General features: G+C 40.0%; 1 protein-coding gene across 1 annotated transcript in view; it reads right to left on the reverse strand.

Moving 5' to 3' along the window:
* Positions 1-18,824, reverse strand: part of duoxa1.L (dual oxidase maturation factor 1 L homeolog) — a gene marked incomplete at its 3' end in the record, with an annotated part of 34,038 nt that overhangs the window by 14,199 nt on the left and 1,015 nt on the right.

Here is an 18,824-nt window from a genome sequence, read left to right on the forward strand (position 1 = left end):
GAACAGAATGAATTTATCTTGGAATCTGTGGAATATCTTTTGAACCATAATTATTTTGTGCACAATGGCTGTTTTTATCTCTAGGGATGTAGCGAACGTCGGAAAAAAAGTTCGCGAACATATTCGCGAACTTGCGCAAAAATGCGAGCGGTTCGCGAACGGTTCGCGAACCCCATAGACTTCAATGGGAAGGCGAACTTTAACATCTAGAAAAGACATTTCTGGCCAGAAAAATGATTTTAAAGTTGTTTAAAGGGTGCAACGACCTGGACAGTGGCATGCCAGAGGGGGATCAAGGGCAAAAATGTATCTGAAAAATCTGCCTGTGTGTGCTTGGAAGAGATAGTGTAGGGGGAGAGCTGTTAGTGATTTCAGGGACATATGATAGTAAGTTTGCTGGCTAGTAATCTGCTTGATACTGCTCTGTATTGGAGGGACAGAAGTCTGCAGGGATTTGAGGGACATTTTAGCTTAGGTAGCTTTGCTGGCTAGTAATCTACTGTTCTCTTTAAACAACTGCCATACGTTGACCTTGTAGGCATTGTTTGCCCAGTTTTTTTGGACGCAGCCACTGAAGCACAGTTGCCAGAAAAAATATGCCATATAAATGCTGAAAATAGTCATTTTTCGCCATACGTTGACCTTGTAGACATTGTTTGCCCAGTTTTTTTGGACGCAGCCACTGAAGCACAGTTGCCAGAAAAAATATGCCATATAAATGCTGAAAATAGTAATTTTTCGCCATACGTTGACCTTGTAGACATTGTTTGCCCAGTTTTTTTTGGTTGCAGCCACTGAAGCACAGTTGCCAGAAAAAATATGCCACATAAATGCTGAAAATAGTCATTTTTTGCCATATACGTTGAGTCAACGTATGGCAAAAAATGACTATTTTCAGCATTTATATGGCATATTTTTTCTGGCCTCTGTGCTTCAGTGGCTGTGGCCAAAAAAACTGGGCAAACAATGCCTACAAGGTCAACGTCGTTGACCTTGTAGGCATTGTTTGCCCAGTTTTTTTGGCCACAGCCACTGAAGCACAGAGGCCAGAAAAAATATGCCATATAAATGCTGAAAATAGTCATTTTTTTGGTCGCAGCCACTGAAGCACAGTTGCCAGAAAAATTATGCCATATAAATGCTGAAAATATAAATTTTTTTGGTTGCAGCCACTGAAGCACAGAGGCCAGAAAAATTATGCCATATAAATGCAGAAAATATGCATTTTTTTGGTCGCAGCCACTGAAGCACAGTTGACAGAAAAATTATGCCATATAAATGCTGAAAATATAAATTTTTTTGGTTGCAGCCACTGAAGCACAGAGGCCAGAAAAATTATGCCATATAAATGCAGAAAATATGCATTTTTTTGGTCGCAGCCACTGAAGCACAGTTGCCAGAAAAATTATGCCATATAAATGCTGAAAATAGTAATTTTTTTGGTTGCAGCCACTGAAGCACAGAGGCCAGAAAAATTATGCCATATAAATGCAGAAAATATGCATTTTTTTGGTCGCAGCCACTGAAGCACAGTTGACAGAAAAATTATGCCATATAAATGCTGAAAATATAAATTTTTTTGGTTGCAGCCACTGAAGCACAGAGGCCAGAAAAATTATGTCATATAAATGCAGAAAATAGGCATTTTTTTGGTCGCAGCCACTGAAGCACAGAGGCAAGAAAAAATTAAACCAGTAGGGTTTGCACCCTAGTTTGTAACGGTGGCGGAGGGAGGAGGAGGACGCTAAAGGACAGCTGTGTGTGGAGTCATGAGGCTTGAAGAGAAGGACAGCTGCATAGAAGTCAGAACAAGTCTTCCGGCGTGCAGTAACCCTCCGAGATCCCCCCCTCATTCATTTTAATAAAGGTCAGGTAATCGACACTTTTGTGACCTAGGCGAGTTCTCTTCTCAGTTACAATCCCTCCTGCTGCACTGAAGGTCCTTTCTGAGAGCACACTTGAGGCTGGGCAAGACAAGAGGTTCATGGCAAATTGTGACAGCTCTGGCCACAGATCAAGCCTGCGCACCCAGTAGTCCAGGGGTTCATCGCTCCTCAGAGTGTCGATATCTGCAGTTAATGCCAGGTAGTCCGCTACCTGCCGGTCGAGGCGTTCTTTGAGGGTGGATCCAGAAGGGTTGTGGCGCTGCCTTGGACAGAAAAACATTTGCATGTCTGACGTTACAGACTGGCCAAAGGGCTTTGTCCTTGCAGGTGTGCTCGTGGCAGGATTACTGGCACCTCTGCCCCTGGAATGTTGATGAGTTCCTGAAGTGACATCACCCTTAAAAGCATTGTACAACATGTTTTGCAGGCTGGTTTGTAAATGCCGCATCTTTTCGGACTTGTGGTATGTTGGTAACATTTCTGACACTTTATGCTTGTACCGAGGGTCTAGTAGCGTTGCGACCCAGTACAGGTCCTTCTCCTTAAGCCTCTTGATACGGGGGTCCTTCAACAGGCATGACAGCATGAAAGACCCCATTCTCACAAGGTTGGATGCAGAGCTATCCATCTCCGCTTCCTCATTATCAAGGACTGCATCATCCACGGTCTCCTCCCCCCAGCCACGTACAAGACCAGGGGTCCCCAAAAGGTCACCACTAGCCCCCTGGGAAGCCTGCTCCTGTTGGTCCTCCTCCTCCTCCTCCACAAAGCCACCTTCCTCCTCTGACTCCACTTCTGGCACCTCTCCCTGCGTTGCAGCATGTGCCTGGGTTCGTTCTGGTGATTCCGACCAGAAATCGTGCGCTTCCAGCTCCTCGTCACGCTGGTCTACAGCCTCATCTGTCACTCGTCGCACGGCACGCTCCAGGAATAAAGCGAAGGGTATTAGGTCGCTGATGGTGCCTTCGGTGCGACTGACCATATTTGTCACCTCTTCAAAAGGTCGCATGAGCCTGCAGGCATCGCGCATAAGCACCCAGTAACGGGGGAAAAAAATCCCCAGCTGTGCAGATCCAGTCCTACCACCCAGTTCAAAAAGGTACTCGTTGACGGCCCTTTGTTGTTGCAGCAGACGTTCCAACATAAGGAGCGTTGAATTCCAGCGAGTCTGGCTGTCAGAAATCAAACGCCTGACTGGCATGTTGTAGCGCTGCTGAATGTCAGCAAGGCGTGCCATGGCTGTGTAGGAACGTCTGAAATGGGCCGACACCTTTCTGGACTGGGTGAGAACGTCCTGGAATCCTGGGTACTTGGAGACAAAACGTTGGACTATTAAATTTAACACATGTGCCATGCAGGGCACATGTGTTAAATTGCCTAGTCTCAACGCTGCCAACAGATTGCTTCCATTGTCACACACCACTTTTCCGATCTGCAGTTGGTGTGGGGTCAGCCACCGATCGGCCTGTGACTGCAGAGATGACAGGAGTACAGATCCGGTATGGTTTTGCTTTCCAGGCACGTCATCCCAAGACAGCGTGACAACGGCGTACCTGGCACGTCGAATAGCCTAGGGGGAGCTGGGGGTGCACAGGTGTGGAGGAGGAGAAGGAGGACCCAGCAGCAGAGTAAGAAGAAGAAGAAGACGAGGTAGAGAGCGATGGAGGAGTAGAGGTGGTGGCAGAACCGCGTGCAATCCGTGGCGGTGACACCAACTCCACTGTTGTTGTTGAGCTACCCATTCCCTGCTTCCCAGCCATTACCAAGTTCACCCAGTGGGCAGTGTAGGTGACATACCTGCCCTGACCATGCTTGGAGGACCATGCGTCAGTAGTCATATGGACCTTTGGCCCAACACTAAGTGACAGAGATGCGGTAACTTGGCTCTGCACATGTTGGTACAGGTGTGGTATTCCCTTTTTAGAAAAAAAATTGCGGCTGGGTACCTTCCACTGCGGTGTCCCAATTGCTACAAATTTGCGGAAGGCCTCAGAGTCCACCAGCTGGTATGGTAAAGCTGGCGGGCTAAGAGTGCAGACAAGCCAGCTGTCAGACGCCGGGCAAGGGGGTGACAGTCAGACATTGGCTTCTTACGCTCAAACATGGCCTTCACAGAAACTTGGCTGGTGGCAGATGACTGGGAATGGGAACAGGTGGTCAAGGTGGAAGGCGGAGTGGAGGGTGGTTCAGACGGGTCAAGGAGAGCAGAGGTAGAGCAGTAAGATGCTGGACCAGAAGGAGTGTGGCTTTTAGTTTGCCTGTTGCCTTTGAGGTGTTGCTCCCAAAGTGCTTTGTGCTTGCCGCTCATGTGCCTTCGCATAGAAGTTGTACCTATGTGGCTGTTGGGCTTACCAAGGCTCAGTTTCTGACTGCACTCATTGCAAATTACAATGCTTTTGTCAGAGGCACACACATTAAAAAAATCCCACACTGCTGACTTTTTGGAAGTGTGCGATCTGGCGGTAACAGTAGAAGTTGGCGGAGTTGGCGGTATTGGCGGCAATGGCGGGTGCGTTGGCCGGCTGAACACAGGTGCCGATACATGTTGTTGCCCTACTGATCCCTGCGGGCTGTCCTCCCTGCTTCTTCTAAGTCTTATTCTCCTACTGCCTCTCTGACTCTCCGTCTCTCCATCTGAACTACCCTCCTCTTGCTCTCTTCTACTAGGCACCCACAAAACATCAATCTCCTCATCATCATTCTCCTCAGATGCATCAATTTCTTCTGACACATCACAGAAGGAAGCAGCAGCGGGGACCTCCTCCTCATCACTCATTATGTCCATCTCTATCGTGTTCTCTGCCAGAATTAAATCTGGTGTAAGGTCCTCATCTCCTTCATCTTCTTCTGGCAATAATGGTTGCGCATTACTCAGTTCAAGAAACTCATGGGAAAATAACTCCTCTGACCCCAGTGAAGAAGGGGCACCGGTGGTGGAGGAAGTGTTACGTGGGGTGGCCATAGCAGTGGAGGATGAGGAGGATGTTGTGGTAAAGTTAGAAACGGTAGAGGATGGGGTGTGCTGTGTAAGCCAGTCAACTACCTCTTCAGCATTTTGGGAGTTCAGGGTCATTGGCTTTTTAAAACTGGGCAATTTGCTAGGGCCACAGGATTGCATAGCAGCACGGCCCCTAGCACGGCCTCTGCGTGGCGGCCTGCCTTTGCCTGGCATTATTTTTAAAAAAACAACAACAACAACAAAAACTCAGTTGGTTTTTCTGGAAACGATAATACACACAGCTAGATGGCGGGTTGAAGAAAACACTGTGCAAATAATGCCTACAAAGTCAACGTATACACTACTACAGCGGTGGATACGGATTACGTAAAATATATGAATGCTGCTTGAAAAAAAGTAACTCAAGTGGTTTTTTCTAGAGACGATAATATTATCAATATTTAGACAAAATGTGAACAAGGTCACACAGCTCGATGGCGGGTTGAAGAAAACAGTGTGCAAATAATGCCTACAAGGTCAACGTATACACTACTACAGCGGTGGATACGGATTACGTAAAATATATGAATGCTGCTTGAAAAAAAGTAACTCAAGTGGTTTTTCTAGAGACGATAATATTATCAATATTTAGACAAAATGTGAACAAGCTCACACAGCTCGATGGCGGGTTGAAGAAAACACTGTGCAAATAATGCCTACAAGGTCAACGTATACACTACTACAGCGGTGGATACGGATTACGTAAAATATATGAATGCTGCTTGAAAAAAGTAACTCAAGTGGTTTTTCTAGAGACGATAATATTATCAATATTTAGACAAAATGTGAACAAGCTCACACAGCTCGATGGCGGGTTGAAGAAAACAGTGTGCAAATAATGCCTACAAGGTCAACGTATACACTACTACAGCGGTGGATACGGATTACGTAAAATATATGAATGCTGCTTGAAAAAAAGTAACTCAAGTGGTTTTTTCTAGAGACGATAATATTATCAATATTTAGACAAAATGTGAACAAGCTCACACAGCTCGATGGCGGGTTGAAGAAAACAGTGTGCAAATAATGCCTACAAGGCCAACGTATACACTACTACAGCGGTGGATACGGATTACGTAAAATATATGAATGCTGCTTGAAAAAAGTGATCGGTGTTTTTCTGGAGACGGTAATATTATGATATTTAGACAGAATGTGACAAGTCACACAGCTCGATGGCGGGTTGAAGAAAACAGTGTGCAAATAATGCCTACAAGGCCAACGTATACACTACTACAGCGGTGGATACGGATTACGTAAAATATATGAATGCTGCTTGAAAAAAGTACTCGTGTTTTTCTGAGACGGTAATATTATATTTAGACAAATGTGAACAAGTCACACAGCTCGATGCGGGTTGAAAAACAGTGTGCAAATAATGCCTACAAGGCCAACGTATACACTACTACAGCGGTGGATACGGATTACGTAAAATATATGAATGCTGCTTGAAAAAAGTGACTCGGTTTTTCTGAGACGTAATATTATGATATTTAGACAAATGTGAACAAGTCACACAGCTCGATGGCGGTTGAAGAAAACAGTGTGCAAATAATGCCTACAAGGCAACGTATACACTACTACAGCGGTGGATACGGATTACGTAAAATATATGAATGCTGCTTGAAAAAAGTAACTCAAGTGTTTTTCTGAGACGATAATATTATCAATATTTAGACAAAATGTGAACAAGGTCACACAGCTCGATGGCGGGTTGAAGAAAACAGTGTGCAAATAATGCCTACAAGGTCAACGTATACACTACTACAGCGGTGGATACGGATTACGTAAAATATATGAATGCTGCTTGAAAAAAGTAACTCAAGTGGTTTTTTCTAGAGACGATAATATTATATATTTAGACAAATGTGAACAAGTCACACAGCTCGATGGCGGGTTGAAGAAAACAGTGTGCAAATAATGCCTACAAGGCAACGTATACACTACTACAGCGGTGGATACGGATTACGTAAAATATATGAATGCTGCTTGAAAAAAGACTCAGTGTTTTTCTGAGACGGTAATATTATGATATTTAGACAGAATGTGAACAAGTCACACAGCTCGATGGCGGGTTGAAGAAAACAGTGTGCAAATAATGCCTACAAGGCAACGTATACACTACTACAGCGGTGGATACGGATTACGTAAAATATATGAATGCTGCTTGAAAAAAGTACTCAGGGTTTTTCTGAGACGATAATATTATCGATATTTAGACAAATGTGAACAAGTCACACAGCTCGATGGCGGGTTGAAGAAAACAGTGTGCAAATAATGCCTACAAGGCCAACGTATACACTACTACAGCGGTGGATACGGATTACGTAAAATATATGAATGCTGCTTGAAAAAAGTGACTCCGGTGTTTTTCTGGAGACGGTAATATTATGGATATTTAGACAGAATGTGAACAAGGTCACACAGCTCGATGGCGGGTTGAAGAAAACAGTGTGCAAATAATGCCTACAAGGCCAACGTATACACTACTACAGCGGTGGATACGGATTACGTAAAATATATGAATGCTGCTTGAAAAAAGTGACTCCGGTGTTTTTTCTGGAGACGGTAATATTATGGATATTTAGACAGAATGTGAACAAGGTCACACAGCTCGATGGCGGGTTGAAGAAAACAGTGTGCAAATAATGCCTACAAGGCCAACGTATACACTACTACAGCGGTGGATACGGATTACGTAAAATATATGAATGCTGCTTGAAAAAAGTGACTCCGGTGTTTTTTCTGGAGACGGTAATATTATGGATATTTAGACAGAATGTGAACAAGGTCACACAGCTCGATGGCGGGTTGAAGAAAACAGTGTGCAAATAATGCCTACAAGGCCAACGTATACACTACTACAGCGGTGGATACGGATTACGTAAAATATATGAATGCTGCTTGAAAAAAGTGACTCCGGTGTTTTTTCTGGAGACGGTAATATTATGGATATTTAGACAGAATGTGAACAAGGTCACACAGCTCGATGGCGGGTTGAAGAAAACAGTGTGCAAATAATGCCTACAAGGCCAACGTATACACTACTACAGCGGTGGATACGGATTACGTAAAATATATGAATGCTGCTTGAAAAAAGTGACTCCGGTGTTTTTTCTGGAGACGGTAATATTATGGATATTTAGACAGAATGTGAACAAGGTCACACAGCTCGATGGCGGGTTGAAGAAAACAGTGTGCAAATAATGCCTACAAGGCCAACGTATACACTACTACAGCGGTGGATACGGATTACGTAAAATATATGAATGCTGCTTGAAAAAAGTGACTCCGGTGTTTTTTCTGGAGACGGTAATATTATGGATATTTAGACAGAATGGGAACAAGGTCACACAGCTCGATGGCGGGTTGAAGAAAACAGTGTGCAAATAATGCCTACAAGGCCAACGTATACACTACTACAGCGGTGGATACGGATTACGTAAAATATATTATGGCTGCTTGAAAAAAGTGACTCCGGTGTTTTTTCTGGAGACGGTAATATTATGGATATTTAGACAGAATGTGAACAAGGTCACACAGCTCGATGGCGGGTTGAAGAAAACAGTGTGCAAATAATGCCTACAAGGCCAACGTATACACTACTACAGCGGTGGATACGGATTACGTAAAATATATTATGGCTGCTTGAAAAAAGTGACTCCGGTGTTTTTTCTGGAGACGGTAATATTATGGATATTTAGACAGAATGTGAACAAGGTCACACAGCTCGATGGCGGGTTGAAGAAAACACTGTGCAAATAATGCCTACAGGGCAAATAATGCCTAAAAGGTCAACTTATACACTACTACAGCGGTAGTAAAATAAAAAAAAGTAAAATAAAAAAAAAATGAATATTAAAAAAAAAAAATTAAAGTTGGTGCTGCTGAACTACTAGGAGCAGCAGATTAGCACACCAGTCCCACTCCCCAACACTGCTAGACTAATAGCACTGGGCTCTTATAGTAGTAGTAGTAGTAGTAGTAGTAAAACAACAAAAAAATAAATAAAAGCAGTCCTTACAAGGACTACTGTTATTGCAGCAGTCAGCAGATGAGATCAGAAGCAGGACAGCTGCCCACTGCAGCTACATACAGAGCACTGCAGTAGAAGGTAGATTACTAGCCAGCAAAGCTACCTAAGCTTAAATGTCCCTCAAACCCCTGCAGACTTCTGTCCCTCCAATAACAGAGCAGTATCAAAACGATTACTAGCCAGCAAACTTTCAACTGTCCCTGAAATCACTAACAGGCAGCAGCTCTCTCCCTACACTATCTCTTCAGCACACACAGGCAGAGTGAAAAAACGCTGCAGGGCTTCGGTTTTTATAGGGAAGGGGAGTGGTCCAGGGGAGAGCTTCCTGATTGGCTGCCATGTACCTGCTGGTCTGGGGTGAGAGGGCAAAAAAAAGCGCCAACAATGGCGAACCCAAAATGGCGAACGTCGCGCGACGTTCGCGAACTTCCGGCGAGCGCGAACACCCGATGTTCGCGCGAACAAGTTCGCCGGCGAACAGTTCGCGACATCTCTATTTATCTCCAAAGCTGTGGAACTGCAATGGGGGCGCGTTTTGCGCCATCTTATGCAAACCTATTTATGGGGTGGATAGAAATGCTATGTCTCTTTGCATAATACATTTATGCCCTGAAGAAGTTGGCTGATTAACACGAGTGGGTGTGTCCGGGAACCCTCAGAGGATCTCTGGGAAATAGACTGGTGAGCTCCTCGCGTCGTGTACGAGTGAAGTGTTGTATTATTGGGCCCAGCAGAGGCTATAATGGCAAACAATGCGAGGAAGGAGTTGAGCTACCGTCAATCCGTGTGAAGGAGAATATGGTGAGAGGCGGACCACTTGTGGCAAGCTCCGTATATAGTGCTGTGAATGAATCTGCAAGTTTACATTGGAGTCAGATCCTGAGCGTGGGGAACTAACCGCTGAGACTTTTTTGATGTGATGCAGCATGATACCAAAAGGAGATAAGTACACTAACACTATTGATATATATTGAGCTGCAAATTAACGTGTGCCTCCTGTGTATCTGAACTGTGATAAGAGCGCATACATCATTATATATATATATATATATATATATATATATATATATATATATATATATATATAAAAATAAAAGCTGTAATATGATCAATACAAATGGATTGAGCAGCCTAATGAACTAATTATTTCTTTGAGCGCTCATTTTGGATATGTAGGAGTTGCAAACGTGTGCTTTCTTTGTGCATATGAACTGTGACCAGCGCGCATCTATGCATTTATAAATATATGGAAAAGTTACAATATAAATTAATTGAGCACCTTAATGATTTCAAGTACATTTTTAAAACGCATTCTTTGGATTTGTAAGAAGCTGAAGTGCCTATATTTGAGTTAAAAATGGCTACAGTGTAAAACCAGTCTTAATGGAGATGAGTGTGACAAGTCTCTAATTGATCAAAAAAGGATTGAAAAAGCAAAGAAATTGTTTCAAATTGATAAAAGTTGTGCAGTATCACAGAAAGTTAATCAAAATATAGAAGGAACGGACATTGAAATGGTGAATTTGTTCAAAAGTCTTCTAAAATTGTCGTTAAAAGAATTAGAAGTGTGGTGTGAGATTTCTACCCTGGAAAATTATTTGGAAGTTGAGAGAGTTCCCAGAGGTTTACGATTGAAGAAATTTCCAGCATTTGAATTACAGGATACTGAGCTGATGCATGAATGGTACCTCGTGTTGTCAGAAGGTTCTTTCAATATAATGGGGATTTTAATAAGGAAATATAAGAAAGAACAGGATATATTGAAGGAAGAAATCGAGGGGATTAAAATGCAACTAAGGAAATATGATATGCACCCAGAATACAACCAAAGAGAAAACAAGATTTTGAATGAAGTAGAAAGTACTGAGAATATAATTATGGAAAAACAAACAAAGGAAATTTCTACGTGATAAAACCGATTATGAGAATGAAAGGATTTACTCGTGGGGCATGGAACTTAATACTGAGAGGGGTAGATGGGAAAGAATTAAACCCAGAAAAAATGGGGGAAATCCACAAAAAGAAGCTTGACCCCTACAAAAGATATGGATACAGCTCATGGAGTTACTTTTTTAGAGACCACAGACAGCGAAGTGGATGTAGATCAAGAAGAAGAAGAGGAGGAGTTACAACTGCGGAGAAGTACAAGAGAGAGAATGAAGAACCAAAAGAGTACAAAGCATCGAGAAAAAGGAAGAGAAGTAGAAAACGAAGGGGAGATAAAGAAACAAGAGAAAGGAGATGTGAAACGGAAGAATGCACAGATACAACAAAGGAAGAAGTAAATAATTTGGGACTAAATGAAAATGATCTAGTTATTAACATTTCCTCATATAATTTATCTGCAGTGGAGAAAAGTTTTCTAAATAAGGGTTTAAATTTCTGCCCATCTAACCATCTTTCGTTGTTTAATACTACTATTGATTTGAATAGATTTATGGGATCTCTAACTCTAAAAAGGTTCTTTAACATGAAAAAGAATGTAGCCAATGAGACCATTGTTCCAGAAATGGTAATTGAAGAAAGTAATATTAATATTGATGATTGTGAGAATTTCATTACACAGGATGTTTTACAGGTGATTGAGCAATGGGATGGAGAGGGTGAGTCATTGCGAGAGGAACTGTTTGATAATGAAGGTAAAAAAGAAGTTATTAATACTGATTTGAAATCTAAATCTGTCTTCTAACCAGCCGGACAAAGTGGTCCCTTTCTAGATAGGTTTTATGCAATGGTGTGTGAAGATCTAAAAATACTATCAGAGAAAAGGGAAAAGAATAAACTAGGTCAAAATAATTTAACAAAGGCAGAATTTAAGGTGATTAATATACTTAAAGAAAATGATAGTATAGTAATAAGGAAATCTGATAAGGGAGGATCCATAGTGATTTTGGATAGAGAATACTATGAAAACTATATTGCATCCCAATTGGGTGATGAGAAGCAATATTGTTTATTAAAAAGTGATCCTACTAAAATATTTCAAACGAAACTACGAAAAATGAGTATGGTAAGGCTATTGGGGTACTGAATTTACATGAATTTGAATATATATGGTGTGAGAGACCTAGAACTCCTATATTCCATACGTTACCCAAAGTACATAAGAGTGTAGTGAACCCTAAAGGGAGGCCAATAATAGCTGGCAATGGTTCACTTAATGAGAAATTGGGTGAATACATTGATAAACTTTTGCAACCGATAGTTCAGAATTTGTCTTCCTATATAAAGGATAGCGGTGATGCTATCAATAAATTACAAGAAGTGGTGTGGGAAAATGATTTTTTATGGGTTACACTAGATGTGACTGCATTGTATTCATCCATTGAACACCATTTGGGTTTAAAAGCATTGAAATTTTGGTTGGAACATTTAAGGTTATATTAAGAGGAACAGAATGAATTTATCTTGGAATCTGTGGAATATCTTTTGAACCACAATTATTTTGTGCACAATGGCTGTTTTTATGGGGGCGCATTTTGCGCCATCTTATGCAAACCTTTTTATGGGGTGGATAGAAATGTTCCACATCTATGGAGATGGATCAACATGGAAAATGAACATAGTTAAATATCATCGTTTCATTGACGATCTAATAATGATCTGGAGAGGAAGTGAAGAAGGAATAAGTGCCTTTGTGAGATTTTGCAATGAGAATGGATGTGGCATTAGTTTTACACATAATATTGGAAGAAGAAGTATAGAATTTCTGGATATAAAGTTTTCACATGACAATGGGAAGATATTGACTGATGTCTATTGGTCAGTTCCTCCGATTGAGGAGGATCAGTTCCACTTGGGATGCCTTCCAGAGGGGTGCAATGGAACTATCGGATAGATTGGCCCCTAGAGGATATAGCACTATGTGTATAAAAAAAGGCCTATGAAAGATCGGTTGGGAGTGAACGGAGAGACTTGTTGAAGCAAGAGAAACAGAGAAAAAGAAATAGAAGAACATCTCGAAGTGGAAGTGGAAAATATGAGAATAGAGAGAGAAGTGAAGAGGAATTAGAAAAGATAGATAAAGAGCAGATTGAAAAAGGAAAAAATCGGATATGTATTTTGTAACAGATTTTAGTATAGAATCTGACCAGATTCATAAAATAATACAGAGACATTGGAAATTTATTAATTCAGATCCCCAAATGAATATTGGTAAACTGTGGTTTTCCTATCGGAGAGGTTAAACGATAGCCAGCTATGTGTCACCCAGTATGTTGCCTGAGAAGGAAAAGGCCAAAAAATGGTTGAATTTTCATGGGACATATAGATGTGGGGCAAAGATATGTAAAGCATGTAAATTTATGAAAATATCCAAGTCAGTTGTAAGCACGACTACAAGAAAGGAATAATTATGTAGAACCTATGTGAATTGCAAAACTGTTAATGTTATATATCTAGCCACATGTATATGTGGACGACAATATGTGGGGAGAACGTCCAGGAGGATGAAAGATCGAGTTTTGGAGCATGTGGCGTGTATAGGGAGACAGGATACCTCCTCCGCAATAGCATAACATATATTGGGTGACCATAATGAAAGGTGTATTTCTTTTCAGGGTTTGGAACAGGTGAAGTTAGGAAAAAGAAAGGGTGACATAGAGAAACTTTTAAACAAAAGAGAAACCTGGTGGATGTTCGTATTAGAGACAGAACAACCAGCAGGCCTAAATAAAGAATGGGAAATCAAATACTTTGTGGCTAATTGAAGTGTAAAAAATATATAAAAAATTGATATATAAACCATAGTATTGTAGCATAAATGGATATAGTAAAATAGGTTACATTATGGTGAATTAGAGAAGACACATGTATTATATAACATAATTTATTTATAAATAATGAAATTAATTGAAACATATATTCATAGTCGTCCAGTTAAGATTGGTAAAAAATGAATTTTATTTTATGAGCTAGAGATTGTTGTTAATTATGAGTGTATAGCTTTAAGAAATGTAGAGGATGTGTATACTATTGTCTATAAAGCTATGTAGCTTTGTATAATACATTTATGCCCTGAAGAAGTGACCCATGTGGTTACGAAACGCGCTGGCTGATTAACACTGATCATTTAGCATATCACACTTTTAATATGATGAAATAAAGAAAGACGTTTTAATACACTCCGTGAGAGATTGCAGTGGATTTCGGTCAGCAACTGTTATATGTGTGTTTAAACACCACTTTGCCGAGTGGGTGTGTCCGGGAACCCGCAGAGGATCTCTGGGAAATAGACTGGTGAGCTCCTTGCGTCGTGTACGAGTGAAGTGTTAAACACAGTAAGTATGGATGACATTCTGTCCTCTGTCTCCTAATTAAGATCTGCAAATACTTTGGATTTAGTCATTTATGGCTACCAGTTAGTTTTGTCATTGGAATGCTTTTTTTAAGAAACACTGATGAGTACTTTTTGTCAAGACATTTTAGTGGGGTTTGTTTTAACTTCCGCCTTTGCCAACACAGATTCTTCAAGATGGTCCACACAGTTAACAAGGGTCACTGAAGCCTCACAGTATACTCTGCTAGATATCAAACTGCAGGTTGGAACATTACCAGAAACTTCAAACTGAAGCCTCACAGTATACTCTGACTGATAGATATCAAACTGCAGGTTGAAACATTACCAGAAACGTCAAACTGTTTTGCTAATTTACCATTACCCAAGACACAAGAGCAAAGGCATCAAGGCAGGGGTGCCCAAAAGGTTGATCGGTATCTACCAGTAGACCTTTAGCTGGTGATCAGTAGATCTCAAGACACTGTCAACAAACAGCTTGTCTAAATCACCTTCCTATGTCATGCTTTTCATTCAGATATTTATTATGTTAAGGTTACATACGAAATAGTTGTTAAATACAGCAATATAAATTCTCTCATACATCAATATAATATTTAAGTAATATTTTCCATGGAACAGAATGCTAACAATGCTTTTATGGATGTAGATTATAAAGGGACAACATTGTTAAAAGTAGACCTTGCATTAGTAAAGTATGGGCACTCCTGCATTAAGGAGTATGAAATTGTACCTCTTAGGGCCCATGCGCTTAGCAGCTACACCTATGGCAGTGAATCCAGCAGTTTGTGTTCTACTGTAGAGTACAATGCTGTCAAGTGTAAGGCAACCCTGTACACATTTGACACACATAGCCTGCTCAATATAAACACAGTGTTTCAAATCAATTCAAGCACAATACTCAGGACAGAGTGCAAAGTGCAAAAACCATGGCACTGACCAAAATGTAATGTCCTTTTATAAGTGTGATCACCAAAGCATAGTTTCTGAATACCAGAAGATTTGCTTCAAATGATAATAGGGAAATATAGCAAAATCATAGTGAAATAATCAATAGTACAGTCCAAAAAGTAAAATCTAGAAAAGAGGAAGTAGAACAAATACAAAGAACCCATTCACTATAGAAGAGAGGTAAGAAAAAGCCTAAATATGCAAATATTGAATTTGTGTCCAACGTTTAAGAACAAATTGATGACTATTGGCTTAAAATGTTTTATTGGCATGCAGCTGTATCATTTAGGTACTGACAGTCTTTTCTTTTGTCTAATAAAACATGATGACTTTTCACATGTGGGCGGTAATTATGATTTGCTTTTATGCATATTGTATGTCCTTACACTTAATGATCCATTGTAGGACATATTATAGTACAGGGTATCGTACCTTTTGGATGAATGATGAATGCTTATTACATTGAAAATAGTCTTTGTGGGGCACCACAAATAATTGTTGTCAGTTACACTGTTTGAAAAGAACCTGTTTGACTGTTGGACCCACCCTAAATCACACCCTATTACTAATTTTAAATTTCACCCTGTAGTGTCTATATAATCGGACTTGAGCATGCTCTAGTGATCCTTGGAACGTGTGCTGTTCTTACTTGATCAGTTTCTTTAGCATCTTTAGCATTATATAATTTCCTAATGTGTAAGTCATTTATGGGATTTAAATATAGTTATATAATTTAATATAAATATAATATGTTAAACCATTAGTAGAAATTTGGTTGTTGTTGGGTATAATTTTTCACTGTTGTAAGCCTGAACTGGTAACTTGTTCACTGGAAGTTTCTTGGTTAAATTATTAAAAGTCTTAGAAAGTTTAAGCTTTATAAGCTTCTATTTCTTCTGTGTACAAGGGGTTACTTGCTGTATAACATCACAAGTTTTATCATTGCAATGTAATCATTTTACATATATACATACATTTAGCTTTTAAATGCATAAACTGTGTTTATCAAAGGTGCCATCTTTAACTATAAACCAATACTTCACCATCAAATATCACTGGTTTCAGCTAAGTGTCAAAATATTTTGAAAAGTGGATGTAATTTAGATCTAAAGCTTGATGGAAATAAGGTCACTAACAACAACAACAAACATAAAATCGATGCAGCATTTTCTAGGTCAAGGCACCACAAAAGAACTTCCATCAGCAATATTTATATGACAGAAGCTAATGGACTTACATAAAAAATACATTTAGAAACCACGGGTCTTTAAACTTTTAGACAAACGAGAAATATGTTGGTAAATAAAGGTTATTCGCTTTTTTTGAGTTGATGCATCTGTGATTCCAGGATGTATCCAGCTGTAGCCTGAGTTCAACCTGGAAGTATAGAACCTAAAAGTTTCAGGGATAAAAATACCCTTCACCCTTCCCCGCTTCAGAGGTAGAAAAATATTGGCCAATAAAAGTGTCCAGAGCAGCTGTGGAAACTTGCATACATGAATATATTAAACACATTTGTCCAGTGTTGTACCTGGCACTTTATCTCTGTATCTCTGCCCATCTGAAGCAGGACCAATAACTACAACCTGAAAAGGAATGCCGTAATGATGTACCACAGCTCTCTATTCCACCTGAGGTGAACAATCCAACTTAAAGGGGTTGTTTACATTTAAATTCACTTTAAGTATGATGTAGAGATTGATATTCTGAGACAATTTACAATTTGTTTTCATTTTTTATTTGTATTTATTTACTTTTTTTTTCAACAGCTCTCCAAATTGCTGTTTCAATAATCTAGTTGCCAGGGTCCAAATTACCCTAGGAACCATGCACTAATTTGAATAAGAGACTGGTATATGAATAGAAGGGTGCCTGAATAAAAAGATAAGTAATAAAAAGTAGCAATAACAATACATTGGTAACCTTTCAGAGAATTTGTTTTTCAGATAGGACCAGTAACCCCCATATGAAAGCTGGAAAGAGTCAGAAGAAAACAAATCAAAACCTATAATAAAATAATGAAGACCAATTGAAAATGTGCTTAGAATTAGCCATTGTATCACATACTTAAAGTTAACAGAGAGGTTAACCACCCCTTTAAAGTAGAAGGAACCTAATTTTCCACTTGGGTGTGCCAGATGTTAGGCACCCCCAAGTGATTGTATTTACTTATAATACACAAAAGCCATGAATATCTTGTAAATTATATCCTTATAAACGGTGAGTAGTGATGTCATCAGTTATAAACGGTGAATAGTGATGTAATTTCTGTCACATGACTCACTAAAATTTGTGTATTATAATTAATAAAGTACCCCCAGTTGTAAAATATGAGGATATTAGAAGTTACCTCGGAGTTCCATAACCTGTATAAAAACACTCGGCCTTCGGCCTCGTGTTTTTATATGGTCATGAAACTCCTCGGTAACTTATAATATCCTTATATTTTACAAGAGGGGGTACTTTATTCACTATATCTGACACCTGAGCTGGTGCTCCTATCAGCAGAAAACTGCACTGCCCAGGGTTCTTCCAGCTAGCACCACAGACTGATCCTCTTCCTGCTTCTTCACTCTTAAAATTTCCTGGGGAAGACGCATGCGCAGTTGAACGAAATAGCTGGCTTTTTAGTTAAAGTTCGGCTTTTCGTTTTACTGCGCTTGCCCAGCTGCGACGGGAAGAAGAAGCAGGAAGAGGATCACTCCATGATGCCCCCAAGTGGAAAATGACTTTCCTTAACCTTTCAATCCCAATTCCCCTTTTATGAGGCTAACAGTGAAACTATGGGAGGTGATGTAAAGCTGTTTTGGAATTTCTGCATTCTCACAAGGACCTTTCTTTTAACATGGCCCATTGTTGACAGAAACTATAGAGATAAAGCTGATTTAGAGGTGCAATAACTGAAGCACAGCCTTCCTTGAAACAATTGAATGTGTCTACCAGAAGGGGAACACAAATGTATGAATTCCCATTAGTCTTGCTGAGCTAGACAGGAAGGTTTCCATGTATTGTTTAACAGAAATACAAGAAAAATCAAGTATAACATAGCTTCTAGCCTTTGAACAATAAGTTGCAAATGGAGCAGAGTTTATCTAGCTTGCTCGCATTATGCACATGGCAAACAATTCCTTTAGCAGCATGAAGTGGGTTCCATTTGTATAGCATGTGCAGTTACTTCACTACTAGTGATGGGCAAATTTGTCCCATTTCGAATTTTGACACCAGCAACAATTCGCCAGCGTCAAAATTGGCGCTGGCGCCCATTAAAGTCAATGGGCATCCGTTAATCATCACCAGTGAATTTTCGCTGCAAATTCACAAATTTATTCACCGGGGAAACATGACAATTTGCCACGAATTTGTGCCTGGCGAATAAATTCGCCCATCACTATTCACTACACATCGTGTCGATTATGTCCACTTTTTGCTGTTTATTGAAATTCAGTAACCTACTTTTTAATAAATATTCTTTGTTAACCTGTGAATTTTCAGTGTATGTCTGCTCAAGAAAATTGAAACCAGCAAACTGCTCATATTATAAAAAACACAGCAAGGTGAATGAATGAATGTGTGAATAATGTCCTACCAATGTCCTGACAGTTTGGGACAGATTTATTAAAATGCAAGTTTTTCTTGAATGCTAGCTTATTTAAGAAA

This window comes from Xenopus laevis, chromosome 3L (assembly GCF_017654675.1).
Source record: "Xenopus laevis strain J_2021 chromosome 3L, Xenopus_laevis_v10.1, whole genome shotgun sequence".
NCBI classification, from domain to species: Eukaryota; Metazoa; Chordata; class Amphibia; order Anura; family Pipidae; genus Xenopus; species Xenopus laevis.